The 21,758-nt window shown below is 46.0% G+C and overlaps 1 protein-coding gene across 18 annotated transcripts in view; it reads right to left on the bottom strand.

Annotated features, from left to right (window-relative positions):
- ESRRG (estrogen related receptor gamma) overlaps positions 1–21,758 on the bottom strand; it is a 408,522-nt gene that overhangs the window by 370,973 nt on the left and 15,791 nt on the right. For 4 of the 18 annotated variants that reach the window (XM_056357260.1, XM_056357254.1, XM_056357249.1 and 1 more), the window contains exon 1: positions 16,772–16,918. The exons of 10 other annotated variants lie outside the window; for them this stretch is intronic. The gene's annotated coding sequence lies outside the window, so the exon portion shown is untranslated. Of the gene's footprint in view, positions 1–16,771; positions 16,919–17,453; positions 17,475–17,607; positions 17,754–21,758 lie in introns of those variants that run through there. 4 more of the 18 variants (XM_056357256.1, XM_056357258.1, XM_056357279.1 and 1 more) reach the window with 3 other exon arrangements.

The raw sequence follows: 21,758 nt of genomic DNA, 5'->3' as shown, positions 1-21,758 counted from the left end.
ACCCTCTTGCTGCATTCCATTATTGTTGTACCTTTGCCTGTATTTCCAAGTTAAGCCTTAGTTACGGTTATTGTTCCCAGTACTTCATTTTGCAGGATGCTATCTGGCTGGCTGAAGTCATGTCTCCATTTTATTATGAGGGCAAAACCATCTCACCTGTAGTCCTTTACCCATACCCATAAAACCAACCCATTAAAATGCCATAAGAGAGTCAAGCAGCAGGCTTACCTCCTGTACCTCTACTGCTTTCAGAGAGACAAAGCAAATAAGCAGGACGAGGCGCAGATGCTTGCCCTGAAAATAAGAGCTCCCATTTTACGCAGGCTCCCAGCCCACCTTGACAGCGGCACGTCACCGGCACAGGCGTGGAGCCTGCAGCCGACAGGCAGCCGGGGACCCCCGCGCATGGAGCTGCTGCCAGGATCAGGAAGCGATGGCGAGCAAGGGAGACCAAACTTCCTCCTATGTGCAAACTCAAGATTCAATTTTCTGCAAGGTTACCCCCAATAATTAAAAGGTTCTGTAATTTACCCTTAGAAGCTAGTCATGATGGGATCCATCAGAATCGATCTGTTATCTTCTACCTCCACATGTACCGTGCGTGTGCATATCGTATGTAATATGGTTTACCAGATGAATGCTGGCAATATTTTCCACTAATTGCAGGAGCTACTAAACTGAACCTTAACTAAAATTAAGTTGACTATTAAAAGCTCAATGAGTAACCCAGCAAACGGAAGCACTGTATACAGGATTTAGCAAGCACGCAAGTGATCTGGCAGCCACCAAGGCACAGTATTTGCTGAACTTCCTATACCTAAAATTGGTTCCATACAGTAGTTGTACATTCATTACGTATGATGACTTAACACTCTCAATACCAGCTCCCTCCTGCAACTGGCCAGCAATGGGTTTCTTTGTATCCCCTCACTGTGCTAAACCTAATTTGTTCTGGGTTTTATCGCTCTGTATAACATGTTAGTGTCTTCATGGAAGTCCAGGAGCAGATCTTCTGCAGTAAAAGAGGTAAAGCAGCAAGACAGGAACGCTTACAAGACTGCCCCTAACAAATTTTATGGAACTGTTTGTCCTTGAAATGCCGCAGTGAGATTATGTGACAAATAATTCAGAAGTACAAATGAAATTATGAAAGATGTGCTTAGGAGCCAATGTTTGTATGTATTAACATACCAAAATAAATGTATAATAACTCAAGCATGCTATTCTGAATACACAAAGTTAGCGGATTGAAAGTTACAGGTTAATCTATAACATATACTCTCCATTAAAATAACAGGTCTCCCTGTATCAGTTTTAAAAATAGATGAATAATATTCTCAGCTATTACGATGTTATTATCATAGACAGTCCTACAAATTTTAGCCACCTCAATATAAACACAACCAGGTTTGGTAAGGAACACACATAGTACTTGTTATCACATGTTCAGTTTATTCTCTATATATAGGCTTTTTATGACTGCAGTTTCTAAATTGTCAAAGAGTATATTTTTTTGTGTGTTTGTATAGTTTCTAGGCTATACCTCTACACAAATATGTTTTATGTCCTGCATTGTTGTTTTCAGGATTGTAGGCATATACATAAATCAAGAGCAGCAATAAATAACATTACGGTTGCATGCAGTCTAGCTGTCTCTGACAAATTAGAAAACCAGGAATTCCCTGAGAAAAAGTTGGGGCGGGGGGGGGCAGGGTGGGGGTGGGGGGAAGAAAAATCCTGTTATCTATTAATGTGGAGAAAAGGTGCAGGCAAATGCCTGTACAACTTTTGCATAAAAAGAGGGAATGATTCAGGAGAAAATCTAACAGATTTCCTAAATACTGCCCCCATTAAAAAAAATTCCAATATTTTAAAAAATAGAAGGTCAAAGTGAACGTATGCAAGTTATGTGAAAGAGTTAAAGTTATTGATGAAAGACTATTTGCTGATAAGGATGCATCTATTTGAAATAGGATAGCATTTGGGACTACTCGAACAAAAGTCTACAGAAAACTGATAAATCAAGGAACTGAGCGGGATTTAAACAAACAACAGACATGGCTGAGAACACACAAAATGTCACGAGTACAGCTGAGAAATAAGTGATGGCACAGGACCACTTACTCAGCTACTAACAAGACATTATTTGCTTTCGCCTCTGCAGAGCGAGACAGCTATCAATCCAGCCGCAGGTCCAGAAATTCTTGAGTCTGAAGCCCTAAAAAAGTTATTATTATTCCTGGGTGCGCACACAGAACACCCCAGTAAGTCTGACTTTCAAAAAACCATCCACCATATATCAGAGTCACGTAAAACCCTAAGTGACTTCTTGCAGAAAAGAGTTCTTCCCCTGCAAAAGTGCTTCCCCCCAAAACTTACAGGTTACAAAACACAAGGGCCTGCATTTTCCAAGAAAACTAGAAGAGTTTTCCAGAAGCAATACTAATTTCACATCCCAGCACTGAATTTGCAGGTGCTCTGCCCATGCAATGGAGCCCTCAGTGTCAGTGCCCCCTTGTGCAGTGTCAGCAAACCCATGAGTGGCCATTGCCAAGCAGGGACCAGTCCAACACTGCCAGGAGGAGATGACAGAGGGCACACTTATCTGAAGTTCCACTTCTTCCCTAGGACTTACGTGTTTAAGCAGTGATACTCAAATTTCTCAGTTTTGCTATCTTTTTTCAAGGTTCCCAGGCTGCTTCTGAAAGCAACCTACTGGAGGGTCCTTTCCTTCAAGGACACAGCTGGAGAAAGTGTGATACACCACACACAGAAATCCCCCGTTTTGCAAGAGCAGCTCGCGCTTTCTGATGTCTGTCGGGACACGGGGGGAAAGATGGGAGCAAAGAGGCTCAACCTTGTCAGGATGGAAGTGCTTGAGAACATCCAAAGCAGATCTGTGGCCACCCGGGAAAGCTGGATATTGAAAATGTAGGCACTCACACAGGTTAGGCAACTTCTAAGGTTAGGTGGCAGTTCAGTGGGGATATTGAGGATCTCAGTTTGGGCTTTCAATGCCTAAATCCCACTTAAGTCCCACTTAAGGCATCTAATCCTTTTGTGGATCTGGGCCTAAAGCCTTGCCAGAAAGAAGAGAGTCTATGCATGCAAAAGCTGATGGTCAGTGACAGTCTGGTTCTGTTAAAACTCAAATACACAGAGAACGACCTTATTTTGTACAAAGGAATAATGCAGAATAATCAAAGACGTGTTCTAGTCACGGAAAGTTAATGGAAAGTTAATGCAGCTGATACAGATCACAGTCCTGTCTTTAGACCCCATGACCGTTTTGCTGACCTGGAGAACATTATAATGCATAAATCACAGGTCTTCAATAGCCCAGGGGAAGAAGTACATTTGGAAATGTTCAAAAGACAAAACGACTATAGGAGTCCTCAAAAAAATTTCACTTACCCACACCAGCTAAGTGGTAAAACTAGAAAAGAGCAGAAATTTACAAAATGCTGTAATGCTTACATAAAGTTAATAATTCAAAGAACAATATTCTGTCATTCAGTGACCAACTAGTTTGCCATGCTCCATGAAATTAAGTCGTTTCAGTCCAGCTCCCGACAGCCAGGAGTTTACCTGACAACAGCTACTGGTTGGTTTCTCACTTACCTGCAGTGCTGTTGGCTGCCTCAACCATGAAGTGTGAGTAGACCAGTGGATACCAGTTTACCCTGCATTCCCTACACCTGGTACCTCCATATCAGGACTGCTTTTTTTTTTTTTTTTTTTTTTAAAGATGCCTGTACTTACACCATTAGTTGTACTAGTTGTAGTAGACAAAAGTAGTCTTTGCATAAAAGTAGTAGATTAGAACTACAATAATAAAACACAACTTTTTGTTATTATCCTATATTACTGTCTTTACAAGGGAGACATCATTAATTATTACTAATTATTTTAATGTCAAATATTTCTGCCGGTCCCTAAGTATGCACTGCAACATTTATTTGCCTAGCTGCACACACTGAGATTTCTCGATGGGTAAAACACTAAGGTCTCCGTTTTGGGGATCCCAATACATCTTCACAGAGCTCAGCTTCAAATGTGAATACTAGCCTAAGCCTCCTGCAGCTGCCCGTTAACCAGCACCTGAACTTTATAAACTGGGAGAGAAAAAAGGGGACTTGACTTGCCTCCCAGTTCTTCCTGTCTGCAGATGGGCCAAGAGTTCTGACAGCCCATCCACTAACTCCTGCAAGTTCTGCGTTATAAAACCAGTATTTGATGTAAAATACAGAAGAGCAGACAAGCACATATGTCACAGACTGTAAAGATGCTGAAGATACTTTGAGCAAAGGAAAATTGCCGGTTGTCCCACACCAGTGAAGTCCATGGGACCACACTGCGCTTCTTCCTTCCCAAACACTGCATTCTCTCTCCAACTTGAAAAGTGGTTTCTTCTGCCAGCAACGATTCAAACGCCCCCCACCTGGTTTTCAAGGGTTGTAGGAATTACTAACACTTCGTAAGGAGCCTCATGGTAAGGAGTCCAGCGCAGTTTCCCCAATTTACTTAGGTATTGGTCTGAAGTCTCCCTGTGCTTCCACCTGCATTTTGTTTTCAGTTCTGGATTCGTCCCAGGATATGTACGCAAAGTCAAGGCAGTACCTTTTCTGTCCAGTCACCTCCTCCCTTCTGGCAAAATGTAAATATTCTCATAGGTCTGATTTACAGGAGTAACCCAATACACTCTTTAACACTGACACAGAGAAGCAACAGAAAATATTCTGCAATTTAGCATATTTTTTCCAAATATTCCTGTTTAAGTGCTTTCCTTTTACTTCTCAAAAATGTTTATTTTCAGCAGAAGTGAGTCTATTTTTGCCTGCTGTTAATCTATGTATAAGCCAAATCTTACCTTCCCGACTCACGCAAGCAGTCACCCCCTCCGTCTGGCAAGGCAGCTCAGGAGAACGGGGAAAGCAGGATTTGCCCTGTATCTACCTATGCATTTCAGTTGCAACCTGCGCTTGACAGAGACTGGTCAGCTGTAACAGACTGATGAGAAATTGTTTGAAATACTTCTGGTTGAAAACCATATAAATCATAATTACTGATAAAGCAACACAGATGTATGTGACGTGTGAAATACAGAAATAACCAAAGGTCCAGTCTAGGACGCTTATAATCTAAGTTTTCCAGATAATATAAATGTTATGTCAAGTAAATACACAAAACAGTAAGTCAGTATACTGCAAGGTGATAGTGCTGTCTACAGAACAGTAAGGGTTAATTTTTTTTGGAGAGGTGTAGGGGGCCATGAAAGTTGTGAATTTAGATTCATGCTGATCTGAATCGTTATATTACATAACGCAAAGTTATTTTTGTTTGCATTTCTTACTGACTACTATTCCCACTCCAGGTTCCTCCTTGCAAAGCACAGGCACAGCAGGGAAGTAGCACCCAGCAAGAAATGAAGGGAGAAAGAAACATCAGTGGAATGCAGCAGGCTTAGGGGAGAGACCCATTTATGCAGAGAAAGTGCTTAAGCAGGGACATTTGTGCCTGCATCTACGTGTACGTAGAAAGGTTTGGTGAGCGCATGCCCAGGGAGGAGGATTTGGTTATGGTTAGAATTTGTGAGTGACAGCCATGTGACAGCTGGGAGTCAGCAAAGATTTTGTAGGGATGGAAATTCCTGAGATAGGACACACGACTGCTCATGCGATCTGCATGTGCCTATCATCATGGTATATTATAATAGCTGACACTATGGTTTACCAGTTTTCCAAAAGAGAGGCTATAAATTAGGAAGAGGATTTGAGGAACGGTGGATGAGAAATGAAAGTCATAACATTTAAAAACGAAGGGATAACTGTGACTTGTTTTCATGTTATCAAAACAAGCAAAAAAAAAAATCACCAACCAAACCACACGCCACTAGTAAAACTTGCATTTCCATTATTTTAGTGACAGGTTATTATTTCCTTAGAATATATTTTTTTTTTTTCCTCACTAACTTGTCTCGAAAGGCCTCAATCCTACACTTACACTTAATTTTAAGTATGTGAATAATCCCACTGATTAGAGCTATTCCTACATTTTCAGGACCAGGGCCCAAGTCACAACGTGCAGTTAAGCAGAGGCATTGCCAAAGAACTGCTTCATTTTCCCTTCTGGGGGTCTTAGACAAACACGAAGCCAGTGGAGATGTGCAATTTAAATCAAACCTGAAAAACCAAACTACTTTCCCTTTAACACTGAATTCAAGCTGATACAGTATCACATGACCTTTACCGTAATTTCTATTAAAATCATTTCATGTCTGGTTGCTTCTGCTATCCTGGCTCATTTGTATTGTTTACAACAAGTCATTGCTCTCGACAGTTAGTGGTGGCTGAATCCATGGTTACCAGTTTTTACATTCACTGGTTAAATGGAATGCAGCTCTTTGGTGGGGTTTCATGGAGAAAGCTCTTAAGAAACCACAATCCAGCTATCAATCAGGCTAACCTGGGAGAAATTAATCTGATAAACAGAAGTATCGCTGTGTATGAAAAATTTATTGAAAGGGAGCTCAAGGCTGTTATTAGTTGCCGTCGCAAAAGTGGACATGTTCGGATCAGACTTAGTGCACGGAAGACTTAGGTTATGTGGTCTATGTCTGACATTCATCCATGTTGTGCCTTCTCTGGCACTCACTGCTAATAAAACTATACTGTTTAAGGCTTTAAGGAAAAAAAAATAAATCTCAAACACTTATTTTACCAGAAATGTGCTCGGAATATAAATAGTGCTTAAATACAGGTTTAACCAGACTGCAGTCCCGGCAAAGTAACTTAAACAGACACAGACAAGATAGTAAAACACAAAATAGACAGCCTTGAGTAGAATTCAATTAAGACAAAAAACACCCCAAACAGTGCAACATTGTTAACGACTAAATTAAGCCTGCAAACAAATATATTTTATTGCTACCTAAGAACAATACACACTAATTCCATTTGCCCTGTTATTTATAGTTTGGCATAGGGTGGGGTTGCCAAATCAAAAAGCAAAGCAAAAACTTATTTGCAAGATGGACCCCCGAATCCTTTAAAATGCCTAAAAACATAAGAAAAGTTCTCTACAGTTTGATGGCTACAATAATTGTCCCACAAGCTACACGAGAGCAACAAATAGTTAAATCAAACATATTACTACTAGCTCATCTACTGCAAAGTCACTGTATCAGAAGCCCGAATTGATTTGTTTCCTTAGAACAAATTGAAAATGAATGTAACATAACATCTGAAAAGAAAAAAAATCCCTCCTGCCCTGCTAATCGGATATCGTATAATGGTTGATTGCAGCTTTGCACCGTGCTATTGTTGCCTATATCATACATACTTACAGGTTCTGGGTTCTTCCAAGAGTTTGGTGCAGTTTCAAGGACAAATGTCTTAAGGAAGTCTTTCTACTGTGCAGCAGTGATCCTAGCTCTGATCTCATTACATGAGCAAAGTGCTACAGCTGACAATATAAAGGAAACTTCCTGCGTGACGAAGAAATCTTGGAAAGTCTCAGGGTTAAAAAGGCTGCTTAAATGTGCTGCTTGATTTGCTCCCTAGTTGTGTATACACAGTAGCAGCTGATCTCTGTTTGCAGCCCTGCAGAAAGAAACCTTTGCTGAAAACCAATGGCATCACATTTCAGTGGAGCTACTGCCAGGCTCTGGAGAGCAAAGCAACCTTTGACAACTTCACCCAGTCCGAATCGCCGGCATTTGCTGCATGTCCTGCAGGACTTCTGAAACTGCGTCTTTGCTGTATAATTTTTATTGACGCTGCTCTGAAACCCTGCATGCAGGCGGTCGTGAGACAAGCAGAAGTCTCCCTGGCTGTAATGGGAGGGTTTGACTGTGTCAGGACTGTGAGCTGCAGAATTCACCACAACGTATTTTGCTTTGTCTTGATTGTGGCATTTGCAGATAAGAAGCTGTTAGATAGGCTCAAAAGCGTTTTCTGCCTTAGAATTGTTAAATTAAGTGCAACAGGCATCCTGTTTATCCTAAATTCATCCCGAGCCTGCCTTGCATCAGTCACACACTTCTCAGCACCTTTTTTTTTGTTGGGTTTTTTTTTCCCCCCTGATACAGAGTACAGGCCAAAAGACTTTGGGATGGGAAGGGGGCCAGTTCTTTTGTTTCATATCTTACGTAGAGCCTTTTAGCATGGTCCCTGATGGACTACAACTGTGGAGCACAACATCCCTGCTTTGGTTAAGTTTGGTATTCTGACCAAAGTCCCAGTGTAACTCCAAATATCTGTTGGTGCCCCCTTGGCTCCTGCCTCAGCCCTCCACAACCAGCCAGAGGTGGGCAGAACCTGCACCACCTTCTGCGGTTCTTACCACCATCCAAGTAAACTAATAAGACCAGAAAAGCAACATTTAAAAACAATGCCTCTGCTAGCTCTATTTCAGCTCTTAAACTGGGAAGCAATACTCCAAACGCATCCTCACATTTGAAGTTAAAAGATTATCAATAATTAATTCGGAGTTAGTTGTTTCACGATTTAGCCCAGGGTGATTCTCCAAAGAGTAACTGGGACCGTACATTCCCTCGGCACACGATCAGAGCGTGACCGTAGAGCTTGCACACTGCTTCCCAAACAGGCCCTACTTCTCTCTCCAGGATATTGAGCAAACCTCAGAAACAAAATTCAGAAGAGTCCCTTTTAAAAGTGCACCATTGCAAAGTTTGGTTAGGAGGAGTTGAGGGTTTTTTTCCTGGCCATCGTAAGACTGATTATTCACCACCCTCGTTTCCCCCTCAGGCGCTATGACTATTCTAGCTACTAGTATACTGAGTGTTATTTCTTTAATATTTTGAACTTTATTCCGAAGGGCAGAAACCAAAACTGACAGTACATCACAACAGCATGCTCTATGATTCAAACAGCAAAATAATTGAGATCCTGTGCATACACAACACCCAAGTGTGCATACACGTTGCACACGTGCATGCACACTCGCTCACAAGTGCAGACAAGTATGAGGGTTTGTGGCCCAATTTCCAGCTAAAAAAAAAGTAAAAACAAGCAAAATCTGATTAGGAAAACATGAAAATTATTTTTGATGAAAGGTCAGCCCCATTTATAGCAGGGTAACCACACTGACTCAACACGCACTTCCACCCAAATTTGCCTCCCTCCTTTGGCAGAAGGTGCCTGTCCACCCCTGAGCTGTGTCACACCAGGGAAATGGGAGCCTGTGGTGGCACCGGCAGGATTCCTCTGGCTTCTCCCTGGAGAGACAGCACAAGGGTTGGGCTCACTGCCTGGCTGCGTCACCTCTGACACCTCACCTCAACTTCCCATGCCTAAACTGGCACCATCCCATGTCATGCATGTTGCAAAAGCACAGCACAGCGTCTGTGCCTCCGTTGCTCAAGCTGCAAGGCAGGATGGCACGTCAGGGAAAGGTAAAGGACTAAAACCTGAGGCTGTGCATCCAGCTGTGCCATAAGAAGGGCCGTGACCTTGGCCCGCCTGCTCCCGGTGCCCAGCCTGCTGCCCCGGCTCCACACACCTCGCTCACACCCCTTGACCACTCTTTTGACTATAATATGGCAGGAAAGGTTGTGGGTTTTTTTCTGTTAGAAATTCAGCACAGAGTAAAACAAGCTCTTTTTGCCAGGTGGAACTCAAGGAGCTAATTCAACACAAGTAAAAAAAAAAAAAAAATCCCTGTGGAAACAGGGATTTCAGTGAACAAAGTTTGCTCCGCAGGAGCCTCTAAACACCCCAGAGCCTGCACAGAAAGGCCGAGGCTTCCGAAGGCAGCAAGAGAGCAGCAATCTGACCGCATTCAGCAGTGCTGGTCCTACCCCACGGAGCACAGCCAGCACATGTCAAGGCTGGAGGACATCCACTCTTGAGTTAGACCCCACTTCTCCTACCTCTCCTCTATAACCCCATCCCATCCGTCACAGCTGGGTCAATACAGCTCTAAGGACACAGCCCCTTCAGCTGCCCTCTTTTTTAAAAGTATACACAGGTCCAATTGTGGGACATGCAGGAATTGCCAAATCTTTCTCCTCACAGTCTTCCCAGCTATACCTCAACCTGCGACACTCTGTCTGCCTTGGGCTCTCCCTTCAGATTTCCTCATCGCATTTTGTTTTCACAGCACTGTGTCCAGCAGGGAGCATTAGTGACAATTCAAAGCCCATTTTCCAACCTCCAGAGGACAAGGTGAAGTAGCCTGGCTACGCAGGAGAGACCGCAAAAACTGTTTGGAGAGGACAAGGGAGCAATAGCTAGGCGAGAAGTGAAGAAGGGGAAGCCGACCCTGAGCTTACGTGATATCAGAGCTGCATGTCTCCATCCCACCTCTCCCCATCCCCAGCGGAAAGGATGGCTCTTGGGAACGAACCTCACTGCCTGCTCTTCCAAAGCCTAAACTAGCACTGGTGCCAAGATCAGCCATGCCTTGCCTTCCTGACATCCATCAGTTGTAACAATTTAGAAAGCTTCTTGTGGGTCTTACAATTCAAAGACATCACCAAGAGGCAGTCATTTAAGGCTAATACTACAAACAAGTAGAACAGAGCAAATTCTCAGTTTTAGCATCAATCTCAGGATATTTGTTTTATATTTTTAAACCCTGTTTCCAGAAGCCATGTAATAAGAGACCAGCTTTCTCTTTTAAAAAGAGATTTCTAGCTCTTGTGATAAAGGAGTGATTGAAGGTAACTGCAATAAAACCAAAGTCCAGCAGAAGCACAGTGACACTTCCAGAAGTCGCACCTTTTAGCTAGTCTCAACATTTTCAATAAGCAGTATCGGTTTTAATTAGCAGTCTCTGAAGCCAACAGGAGTACCCAGAGTAATGAGGAGCTACACCTGAAAGCACCTGGAAGGCCAGACCCCAAGAAATACATCCTACCTGTTTTATTCAGACACTGAGGGTTTTGCTTACATACTAAGACCGAAACACTAGACCTGTGTGATCTCAGGACAGATCCTGAACATGTCCTATCCCCTGTCTATTCATGTACATATTAACTGTGACTTCTGGATCTTCTTTGCAGCATTTTAATGCATTTGGATCCTCATCAACATATGGAATACCTTTCTCATCCTCACACACTGGGTGGCTACGCTCTCCTCATTTAAATTCCTCCATAAAAGTCACTTCTCCCTTTTTATCTGTTAAGACTTTAAACCAAAACTAACACAATCCTCAAGAAACTCATATGCCTAAGCTAGTTGTTGCTCCCATTAGCAGCTCTGCACTACCTGATCATTCACGACTCTCCTTCCTGTATTTCCTATGCTCACGCTTTGTGCTATGTGTACAACCAAAACTGTTTGTTTTTTTCATACTGTTGTCTTTTATCTGCTCTCTACAGTATCCAGCATATTTTGAAACCAATATAGGTGATAATATAGATGTAAATATCGCCATGGAGGCATCACAATAAATTTGACGTTTGGAATAATTCATTCAAGGTGTCTAGATCCAATTTAAATTCCTTCCAAATTTTAAACCAAGGCTTCATAACCAGATGAACTTAAACGAAGGTGTACGACTTCATGCTACACTGGTAATCCACCCTAACTAGGAAATAAATTTTCAGTGATTAAGTTGAATTGTTCATACAAAACGCCAGCTTCAGCTTTTCACCCATACAAAATAGCTTGGAAAATATATACTGCATGTGTTTATTATAGCTACAGTTGCTATGAACATCTATAACTCTCCAACAATTTCTTTGATTTATGTTCAAAAACATACAGGGCATGAAATGATGCCTGCAACCTTACATTTCCCTCAAGAACATTGTGGGGAGAAGATATATTCCAAAACATCATGTTAGATTCCTTGTTATGTCTCCTTTTTAAAATAAATGTATGATAATCAATTACACATGCTTCAAAGCAACTGCCACTAGATTCCCCAACAGAAAAGCTGTTTGAGAAAAGTTCCATTTTCTTTCCCCTAATGGTTGAGTTATAATAAGAGATCTTGCTCAGATATTAAAGGAAAAAAATTGTATTATAAAGGATAGGCCCTGCTCAACTTGTATATGCACGCGCAGGTTTGTGCTTGCCTAGACTTGACTTAGAACAAGGTTTTCAGAGAAGTAACATCTCCGCTGATCAACATGCTAACAAAAGCGAGTGTGTGTGAAGATCTTGCACCTAATCTCCTTGTCATATATGCTTGTAGTAATCCAACTGATGTCAAGAGAACGACACAGATGATAAGTTAATGTATCAGGCTCGACTCTCCTTTCAACCTCAATATGCAAAACATTCATTTAAGAAGTCCACCCAGCTGTAGCTTCCACTAGAAACAGAAACCTGCAGATGTTTATAGGAATATCAATTAAGCTGAATGGGAGCTCTGCCATTAACGCTGGCGCACGCAAGATTGGACTTTGCAGAACTGCCTGAACTCCGCACAGAGGCCAAAGTGCACATTCTCTCCAAGGTACTGGGGCTGACGGGTTATACGCCGTTAACAGGTGAGCATAATACGGGTGATAGCTCCAGGACCGCAAGGCTCTGGCACAGGGTCAAGGGCAGCATCCCTGGGCAGCACCCCTGCCCACAGTGGGGAGACCCGAGTGGCTGGGAACGCGTGCAGTGCCCGGCACAGAAAAGGTTGGGATCTTTTGCCTCCCCTGCAGCCAGGTCATTTGTGCTGCCTGCACCCCAGGCAGGGGGCTCCTGTTCCCTTGGGTTACACTGCAAACCAGAGAGCTGGCAAACAGTGTAAAAAACTGGACTGGATGGGACGAGCCCCTCTAAGGAAGGGGGTTTACCTACCGGCAATGAGTTTCAAGCAGATATGGAGTAAGCTGGATCTGAGAGCAGTTTCAGATAAAACATAGCCCTGTTCATCCCTGCAAGCATGCAAAATTTGGGTGCCAAATCTGGAACCAGAAATGAATTCACTTCTTCCACCTGCATTTTTTCCCCGTCTTCCTCTGAATCAAACCCTGAGAGAACGAATATTCACAGGAGAGGAACTACTGGCTTGCACCCTCTTTGGATGCCAGCACTATTTTATCTGTTACTAATGAAGCCTTGGAGGAGGAGGGGAGATTGCTGGACGCGCGTGCCTATTGCCCGCGCAGACCCAGCAAGATAGCATCAACAGTTGTTCTCCTATTTTCACAGTGGGAAATAAGCAGGTACTAGCTGTGTAGGAATAATCAGGAGGAATCTAGGTCAAAATCAAAGCAAGACTGCTCTGTCCGTTTCACGAAACACACATGCAAACACAATACCCACGTAAAAACAATAAATAAAAAAAAGCAATCTTAAGATTGCTAAACAAACCTGCAAACACTGGCCTACCTTGAGCAAAAGACACTACTCCTTTCCTGTGACTTTTGACAAGGCATTCAAAATCAATATAAAATTGCAATATTAGGAAATTTTATAATCGTTATTTCAAAAAGGCAGACTTGAAAGGGTCTCTTGTTCATGGGTAAATCTTCAGTTAGTTTTTCTAGTACCGGTGGTTCAATCGAAAGATTCGCCAACTGCCCCCTGGAGAAAACTGAAGATCTGCATTTAAATGGAGATATAGTATTTCCAAATGCACGGTACCTGCAAGGCAGATACTGTCAAGGTTTCTCAGTGAGTGGATCTCAAATTGTATTAGGTACATTTCAGTGCTGGAACTATCCCCGTTTTGTAGGACTGGGGCTATTTCCATATAATTTTTCTGTATCCATGCTTTGTAATATTTGTCCTGATAAGTCAAAATTAAACCCCCACCCACAACAATGCCCTCTCTCACATACCAACAACAAGGAATTACAACCTCAGGTATAATTTTCTGATATGGACGATGAAGACCATATTAGATAGCTTGACTAGAAATCTTAAATAATTGAAAACTCTGATGACTTAATAGAGTAGTAAGCTTGGTTTACAATGCAGCCAATTTAGAGCCATAAAAACACTGTGTAAAATTTTTATCTTGTGGTTGACCATTACGTATCCTATTTATTATTCCAAAGTATTTCAACAGCATTTTTCTTCATCAATGTGGCTGCTGGCATTTAGCACCCACTCACTAAATGCACATGATTTTCCTGGAACAGCTTTAGGAAAAGAAAACAAAAAATTAGCAGATCACTACAAAACTGTTCCTTGTTACAATATGCATCTTTTCACATTTTGATTTGAACCGGCTTCATGTGCTGCAAAATACGCTCGAAACAGCCAAGCCTTAAATATAATAAATCAAACCATACACATGAAATTAACAAGACTGGTGTAACTACTGATCCTGACACATCAGAGAACCAAAAAAAAATCAAACCTCATGAATACTTTGTTGCTAATGTACACGAGTTCAAAGAGCAACGGTTCCTCTTAGGAAAACATCTTCATTTTCATATCAGAAAATCACCCTAACCTTCCAGAAAAGTTTTTGTGAGTATGCAAGAAAAGCAGGGAGAAGGTCTAGAGCGCAAAAGACACTCGTGACAGGTTTCAGACACGCAGGCATTAGACCAGGCAGCCTCTCACTGAAATTCAGGTTGCAATTGAAATGTCCCTGTAAACAAGGTTACTGCGAACGGCCCAAGATATCCTCAGCAACACCTTCACCAGGAGCCCTTCAGCTGTCTACTTAGTTTGTTATACCTTATCTCACAGCCCTGACATCCTAATGCTGATTCAAATTCAGGATTCAAAATGAAAGATGAAATATCTCTAAGATCACTTAATATTGAAATACCGTTGCAGTAATAAGTGGTGCCAGGCTCGAGATAGGGATATAGTACTCTAGTGGCAACCTTTTAAGTTCTGACAAAATACTGTGGAATAACTGTGATACTGCACACGCCAGTTAACGCAATCGATTTGTTTTCCTTATTTTGATAATGAGCACGCTGAAAGTCGCCTTTACCTTCTCCTGCCCCCAGCACATTTTAAACCGTAAAGTCCTCTAGAAAGAGACCTGCCACATTCCCGCACAGACATGGAACCCCCTCACACTACAGACCCCCCCTCCCCAGCAGGCAGAACCACGGCTACCCTGACGCTCTCAAGGCAAGGAAAACCATAACCATGCAAGCCACTTTGTCATTCGAAGTCTTTGGCTATTTTCAGTGGAAATGCAACATACACACCATGTATAGTCGAACGTAGGTTATATCGTAAACTACTCCCGTCCTGCGAGCGATGGTAGGTATGCTCTGCTGGGACATTTGGTTCTCTGAAATAAACCAGGGGTGTAACGCCAAAATACATCAGGCAAGTTTTACACTTGGTGTTTGAGAGACGGTGGCTAATAAATGCTTAAAAACTTCGGTGGTTTTATACAAAGGGCATTCAGGTCTCCCTCCGGCCACAAATGATGATAGGCTGAAGTGTGTGGGGGTGAGTGGGGGGTGTCATCTGTTTTTTGGTTGGGTTATGTTTGCTGTTTGTCTCCTTAATAGTAATGAAAAGATCGGGGGGTGGGGGGGGGGGGAATTACAGGAGAGCAACCCAGGCTGCTCAGTGCCTGCCTTCCCACACTACCATTCACCTTCATTTTCCTCTCCTTCCTATTCTACTCATTTTTACATGCCTCCCCCATTATTTAGTCATCTCCGACATGCATCCCTTTCTCCTTCGCTATCACGAGAACCGTATTAACCAGACCAAGCGCTCCGAGCGCTTCCCCTGCAGCACTTCAAAAGCCTACCTGCAGACCCCCCGCTCCCTCGCAGCATTAATGCGCGGGGGACAAATACCAAATGAAAAGGAGAGCAACCTCCCGGCGGCCGGGTCCCACGCAGCCACCGCCCCCCCCCCCCCCCCGCCCCAGCACTTCGCCAAAGCCCCTCACGGCCGGAGCCGGGCGGGAGAGGCACCCGGGGGAACCCGCAGCAGCGTGGACTTTCCACACTTCCCCTCGCCCCCTCCTGACCCGGGGGGCGACCGGCCCCGCGCCCTTTGTGTGTGGCGTGTCCCCCGCGGGCCCCGGGCCCGGGCGCGGGCGGAGCGAGGCGCGTCCCGGCCACGCCGCCGCTCCCGCCGGCCGGGGACAGCGGCACGGCAGCCCCGGCGCCCCGCTGCCCCCCGCCCGGCGCGCAGGGCTCCCGCCGGGCCTGCTCGGCTCCCACCCACCGCTCGCAGGAGCGTTTCAAGAAGGAGAGAGCGGCGGGGGAGGGACGGCCCCCGCACCCCCCCCGGCCTCTCCTCGCCGCCGGGGCGGGCGGGCCCCGCCGCTGCCCGGGCCGCGCCGCAGCCGGGACACTTCGGGGCTCCCCGGGGGGGGCTCCCCGGGGGCGGCGGGGCAGCTGCCGCGGCGGGCACACGCGGCCCGGCACCGGCTTCCAGAGTCCGGTCCCCCTTCCCCGCTCGCAGCCACCCCGGGACCCCGGCCCCAAACTCTTGTTGGCTAAAGCCTCCTCACTTCCCCGCCGCTCCCGGCCCCGGCACGGGGGGAAACGGGGGCAAAACCTGCTGGGGCAGGATCTGTCAGCAGGAAAAAAAAATAATAAAATCATTCTCCCTTCCCCCCTCCTCCTACCCCGGCCAGTAATTTGAAATAATTGAAACCAAGGGACAAGAACCACTAGACCCCGGGTGGCCGGTGCTGTTGTGCGGCTTTTTACGAAGCTCTTTTTTTTTTTTTTTTTTTTTTTTTTTGGGGGGGGTGGGTAATGACTCTGAGCAAGTGCAATTGGCAAGGTCTAAAGGGGGGGGGGGGGGGGGGGGGAGCGCTTCTGGCAGCGGCTCGTCTCCACGCAAAAACATGCCCCGCTGCAATGTCAGCCGGCAGCGGTGCGGGGTGGGGAGGGGGGGGCCCGCTTTACCTGGTCAGCTCAGAACCGCAGGCAGGTTAATCAGGTGAGTCGTCGGGGATTTTAAAGAAGCCGAAGCCGGTTTCTTTGCTAGGAAAGTCTACAACACCATGCAGGGACATTGCAAAATCTTTACACACGCCTCCTTTAACTGGGCTCCCGCGACCTCCGCCGGCGAGGGGGGAGCCGCCGGCGGGCGGCAGGCCGCGCGGCGCCGCGGCGGCGGGGCGGGGGGCGCGAGGGGCGGCGGCGGCGGCGGGCGCGGCCCGGCGGGCGGCGAGCGGCGGCGGGCGGGCGGCGGCGGCCCCGGGCCCCGCGGCCCCGGGCCCGGCGGCGTTCCCGGGCCTCCCTGCCGCCTTGGTAGCGCCGGTCCGCACTCGGCCTGACCCGGGACGTCACGCCGCCTGTCTGTTTTCTCAATGATAACTTGGCAGGAGAAGGGGGAAGCGGCCGGGTTTTTCCTGGGCTCGTTACCGGGTACGTGCACGTTTCTTTTTGCATGCGGGTTTTTAGGGTTTTTTTTTTTGGTTTTTTTTTTTAAAGCGAAATAATAAAAAGCCGGGACAGGAAATCCGGGGCGCGGCGGGGGCTGCCGCCCGCGATGGTGGCGGCCGCTCGCCGGCGGGCGCGGGGGAGCGGCGCGGCGCGGCCGAGGGGCGCAGGCATGCGTTCATCTTTGTGTCTTTCATTTTACCTTCAGGGTGACATTCAGTGCCGGGCGAGCCTCGCCGGTCACCGCCAAGTCCCACCTGGAAAAAAAAACCAACACCAAACCAAAAAAAAAAAAAAAAAAAAAAAAGACACCCCCCCCCACCCTTCAAAAGAAAAAGCCACCCCACCCCAAGTACCGAAAAACGGGGGGCGGGAGGGGGTGCCACCCCCTGGATGCGGGCGGCCGAGTCCTCCGGCGGCGGACGGGACACCTCGCCCAGGGGACGCGGGGACACACACAGGCACGCACACGCCGCCAGCCGCCAGCAGGCCATTTGCCGAGCCACGGCGAGGGGGGGGGGAGGGAGGCGGGGGGGGGGGGGCGCCACCACCAAAAAAAAAGAAAAAAAAAAAAAGGAAGTTGTTTTTTTTTTTTTTTTAGAATAATAAAAAGCACCCGAAATGCAGGAGGGAGGTAGGCCAGGAGGCGCGCTGCCGCCGTGCAGGCCCGGCGCCGCGCCCCCCCGGCCTCCTCCGACCCGGGGCCGGGGGGCCGGGGCCAGCCCCCCGCAGGGCGCGGTGGCGGCGGCCGGGGCCCGGGCCGGGCCGCGGCACGGGGAGGCGGCACAATGGCGTCGCTGCTAAGGAGAGCGACGGAGTGGCGCAGAGCCGGGCTGGATCCAGCCGGGGTGCTGAGGCCATCCCCCCGCTCCCCCCCGCCGCTGGGCCCGCGGCGCTCTCGGCGGGCCGGACGCCTCACGGTAAGCGCGAGCTCGGGCCTGCAGGCAGCGCCGGGCCCGGGCCCAGCGTGCACCCTGCGGCGGGCGGCACAGGGCGCGGGCCAGCCACCGGCCTTCCCCTGGTTCTTGTGCTTTTACAGGCAAATCCTGTGAAGTCCACGTGAACGGCCCCGCTCAGCTCAGGGGACCTTTCACAGGCTGGGCTTGACTGGCGTGCTGAGGCGTTCCCAGAGCTAGGCCTCGCCTGGCGAGCAGCCGCCCACCGCAGCTCTGGGTGCGCTGGCCGAAGGTGGGCTGCTGGGTGGCCAACTGCGGGGACACCGCAGCATCCCTAGCTGCAGGGACACTGCAGCACCCCGAACTGCGGGGGACACCGCAGCATCCCCAGCTGCAGGGACACTGCAGCACCCCGAACTGCGGGGACGCAGCAGCATCCCCAGCTGTGGGGACATCGCAACGCCCACACCATGGCCACGGGGCGTCCCAGCAGTGCCCAGAGCCAGGTTTACCCCTTGTGCGTCGTGCTTCGCACCGCCTGGTTTCATAGCGAGTGGCAGCGTTGCCCACCCGCGCGTGCAGCAGGGCGTGGGACATGTTTTGCAGGGCTCACGTGGAGCGATCTGCTGCCGCTGCCTCTCCAGCCCAAACGTTAGCATTACCACTTTCATTTTCCTCATCTACATACAATAAAAGGGAAAATGGCTTGGTATCCTTACAGATCAGGTTTTGCTGTTGTAGTTTTTAGAGGGAGGTGATGGCGGGTTGAAGTTGGCGTGCACCTTTTCCGTTGCTCTGGACGCTGTGCTCTCAACAGCACCTTATTTTGAATGGTGAGATTGTCTGTTGCAATGGGAAAAAAAGAGTTTGGGGGAAAAAATAAATCCTTCTTTGACTATAGTGCAGTCTAAGCATCGTTTTAAGGAACCCAAAATTGAAACCACTTTTTTTTTTTTTCTTTCTTTTAAACCCAAGCTACCCAAGATGCTTTCTGGCTTGGCTAGAAAGACAAGTTCGTTTCTGTTTCGGAATTGTTTTGAACTGGTTTTTTAGGCTAAATTCTTATCTGTCTTAACTATACTGTCTCAGCAGAGTACGTTACTGATACATTATTTTGGTAGACTGGAAAAGCACTGCGTACAACTTGATCATTGTCTATATTTCACCATTCATTTTTAAGTGAGGCTTTTTAAGTGAGGCTCTTTTGATTGATGTGGGGAACTTGTTTGAAAGGATGAAGAGTACGCCATAGCTACCTGAGATGCTACTCGCAATTATTCCGTACCTCAGCTAACAGGAAGATTTTTAGTTGTGATTGTTACACTTTTAAAGGTGAATTAGTTAATCAAATTGCTATTTTTGGAATGCACTTAAAGGAACATTAAAATGCATTAATTTCATTAAAATAAATGAGCAGATAGGCAACAAAACACGTATTAGTCAAATAAGTAAGACCTCACCTGTGGAGCTAAATTCAGCCCTAGTGAAATCAACTGAGTTGTGCTTGTCTAAAGCATATTTAATTTGGCCTCCGCAGTCACACAGCTGACACTTTATTTGGTTGTCAAAGGTGTGTATATTAAAAATGTGTGAGCCATGCTTCTTCTCCAATGTGATTAACCTCTGAAGTTAAATTCAGCTGTTTTCCATTTAGCTCAGCTACGCAGTCCTATCGCATATGCAATTTTTGGTGCGCATACACACCAGAGATGCAGAGAGGCATTCCCAACGCCAGTATTAGTCTAAGGGACGTGAGTTGTGTCTGAAGCGAGGGTGTGATGAGGCTGATTTCAGCGGAGGCTGTTCACAACCAACTGCATGCATGCTCCACTTAACAGGCTGTGCTGAAGTCTCTGCTACCATCTTTCATTACTGTGGTTACCCATGCCAGTGAGAGTAAAGGAGAGGTTGGTATGTCTGTAATCACACGTTCATTTGTTATGTAGATATATCCTAAGAGCCTCTCAGCCCAGGAATATTATGCTGGAATAAGGTTCAATGCGAATATAAAGCAGAACTGCTTCAGATAGCTTATTCATTCTGGAAGACCGAGTTGTTTCCTGGTTTCGCTTAATCCACTTTCAAAGTGGATTAAGATAATTCAAGAAAATGAATTCTTACGCTGGCCTAAGGTTTGTCTACACACGGGTTTAGTCGAAAGTAATTACTGCAGTGTACCTAATAAGAGTTTTGGAATAATTTGGTGTGGAGACAAGTCCAAAGTCCCGCATGTGAAACAGACAGAATCTACTCTTTCTGTATAACATGAGGTTAATTTAGCCCAGCGTTTGACCTACTTCTTTCCTGGTGAAGCATATTTAATTCATTACAGGTTTTTCTTTCCCAACAAAAACCCCACAACAGCTACATGTTTATTATCAGTTCCAGGATAGCGATGCCATGTGCCCTCCACTAAAAATAAACAATGTAACCAGCATGTATGAGTCCCTTCTCAACTGCCTTAAAGTGGGCCGTAGGTTCTTTGCTGGAGAAAGTTACCAGCTTCTCAAAGGTAAATATTTAGTGCAGGTTGTTACAAACAATGAAAACAAACCCCAGAGCTGTCCTCTGCCCTCTTAAAACACCTGTGACCCATTTGTACCTCCACTGCATACCATTCCAAGCAATAGCACCCATTCTGATTCAGCTGTATTAGTTCCTAAATGAGGAACCTCTTGGACTTGCACAGAAGGGTTTGCAGGACAGCAGGGCCTTCAGAAGGCACCTGAAAAACAGATTTCTATATATTTCTATATAAAAATAAACTTACTAGTTTGCTTGCAGAGATCTGAATCGGGAGGAGCCTACCTGAAACTCTGGCAGCTGCTCTGCTCTGAGTCAGGTGTATTGTGTCCCCACTAGCGTACAGGAAGGTTACCAAAATTATAATGAGAACGTACAAATATTTTTTTTCTTTTTTTTTTTTTGCAATTTTGTGCCAAGCAAAAAGTTTGTCACGTGTCATTTGGTCTCATTCTGTGCCACAGACCTCCCTAGGAAGAGAGGTGACTCTCTGACATGAATTAAGAGTCCTAAACTTAATAAACTTAAGGTTGATTGTTGGAGTTTTTATTAGGAAGAAAAAAAAACCCACAACAAAACAAACCTACATGAGAAAGAAATGATGTAAGCCTAAGTAGTAAAACAGCCATTTTTTTTGGAGAAAAAATAAATACAAAAGCTAGATGGTACAAATTGCAGGCCCTTTAAACATTGACATGGGAAAAGCCAATAAAAGTTATGAAGATAAAACCCCCTGCTCCTACTTTGTTTGAAAGGCTGTGATGTGGGAAGGCAGAGGGTACCCAGGGGGCTTCCCTTTACGCAGATGCAGCAGCCCTGCTACTCCATGTAACAGGCAGTGGTGCCACACGTAGGATTCGTGTCCCTAAGCTCAATTTGTGATTACAGGCATAGCGCTTCTAACCTGTGCTGGTCTTGGTTGGGGAGATAGGGAATGGATTTCACATACGCTTCCCTCACACCAAACCTGCTTATTTAAGCCAGAAGCTTTCTGGTAAGAAAGCAAGCAGTGACTAAAGAAGGTAAAACACAAATAAACGTAAAACAAGAAACCAAGTTGGTCTTGAATTCTGTCATGCTGGGTGACT

Source organism: Falco biarmicus, chromosome 12 (genome assembly GCF_023638135.1).
Source record: "Falco biarmicus isolate bFalBia1 chromosome 12, bFalBia1.pri, whole genome shotgun sequence".
Classification (NCBI taxonomy): Eukaryota; Metazoa; Chordata; class Aves; order Falconiformes; family Falconidae; genus Falco; species Falco biarmicus.
Note: the sequence above shows the minus strand (reverse complement) of the source record. Positions and strands in the feature narration are given on the sequence as shown.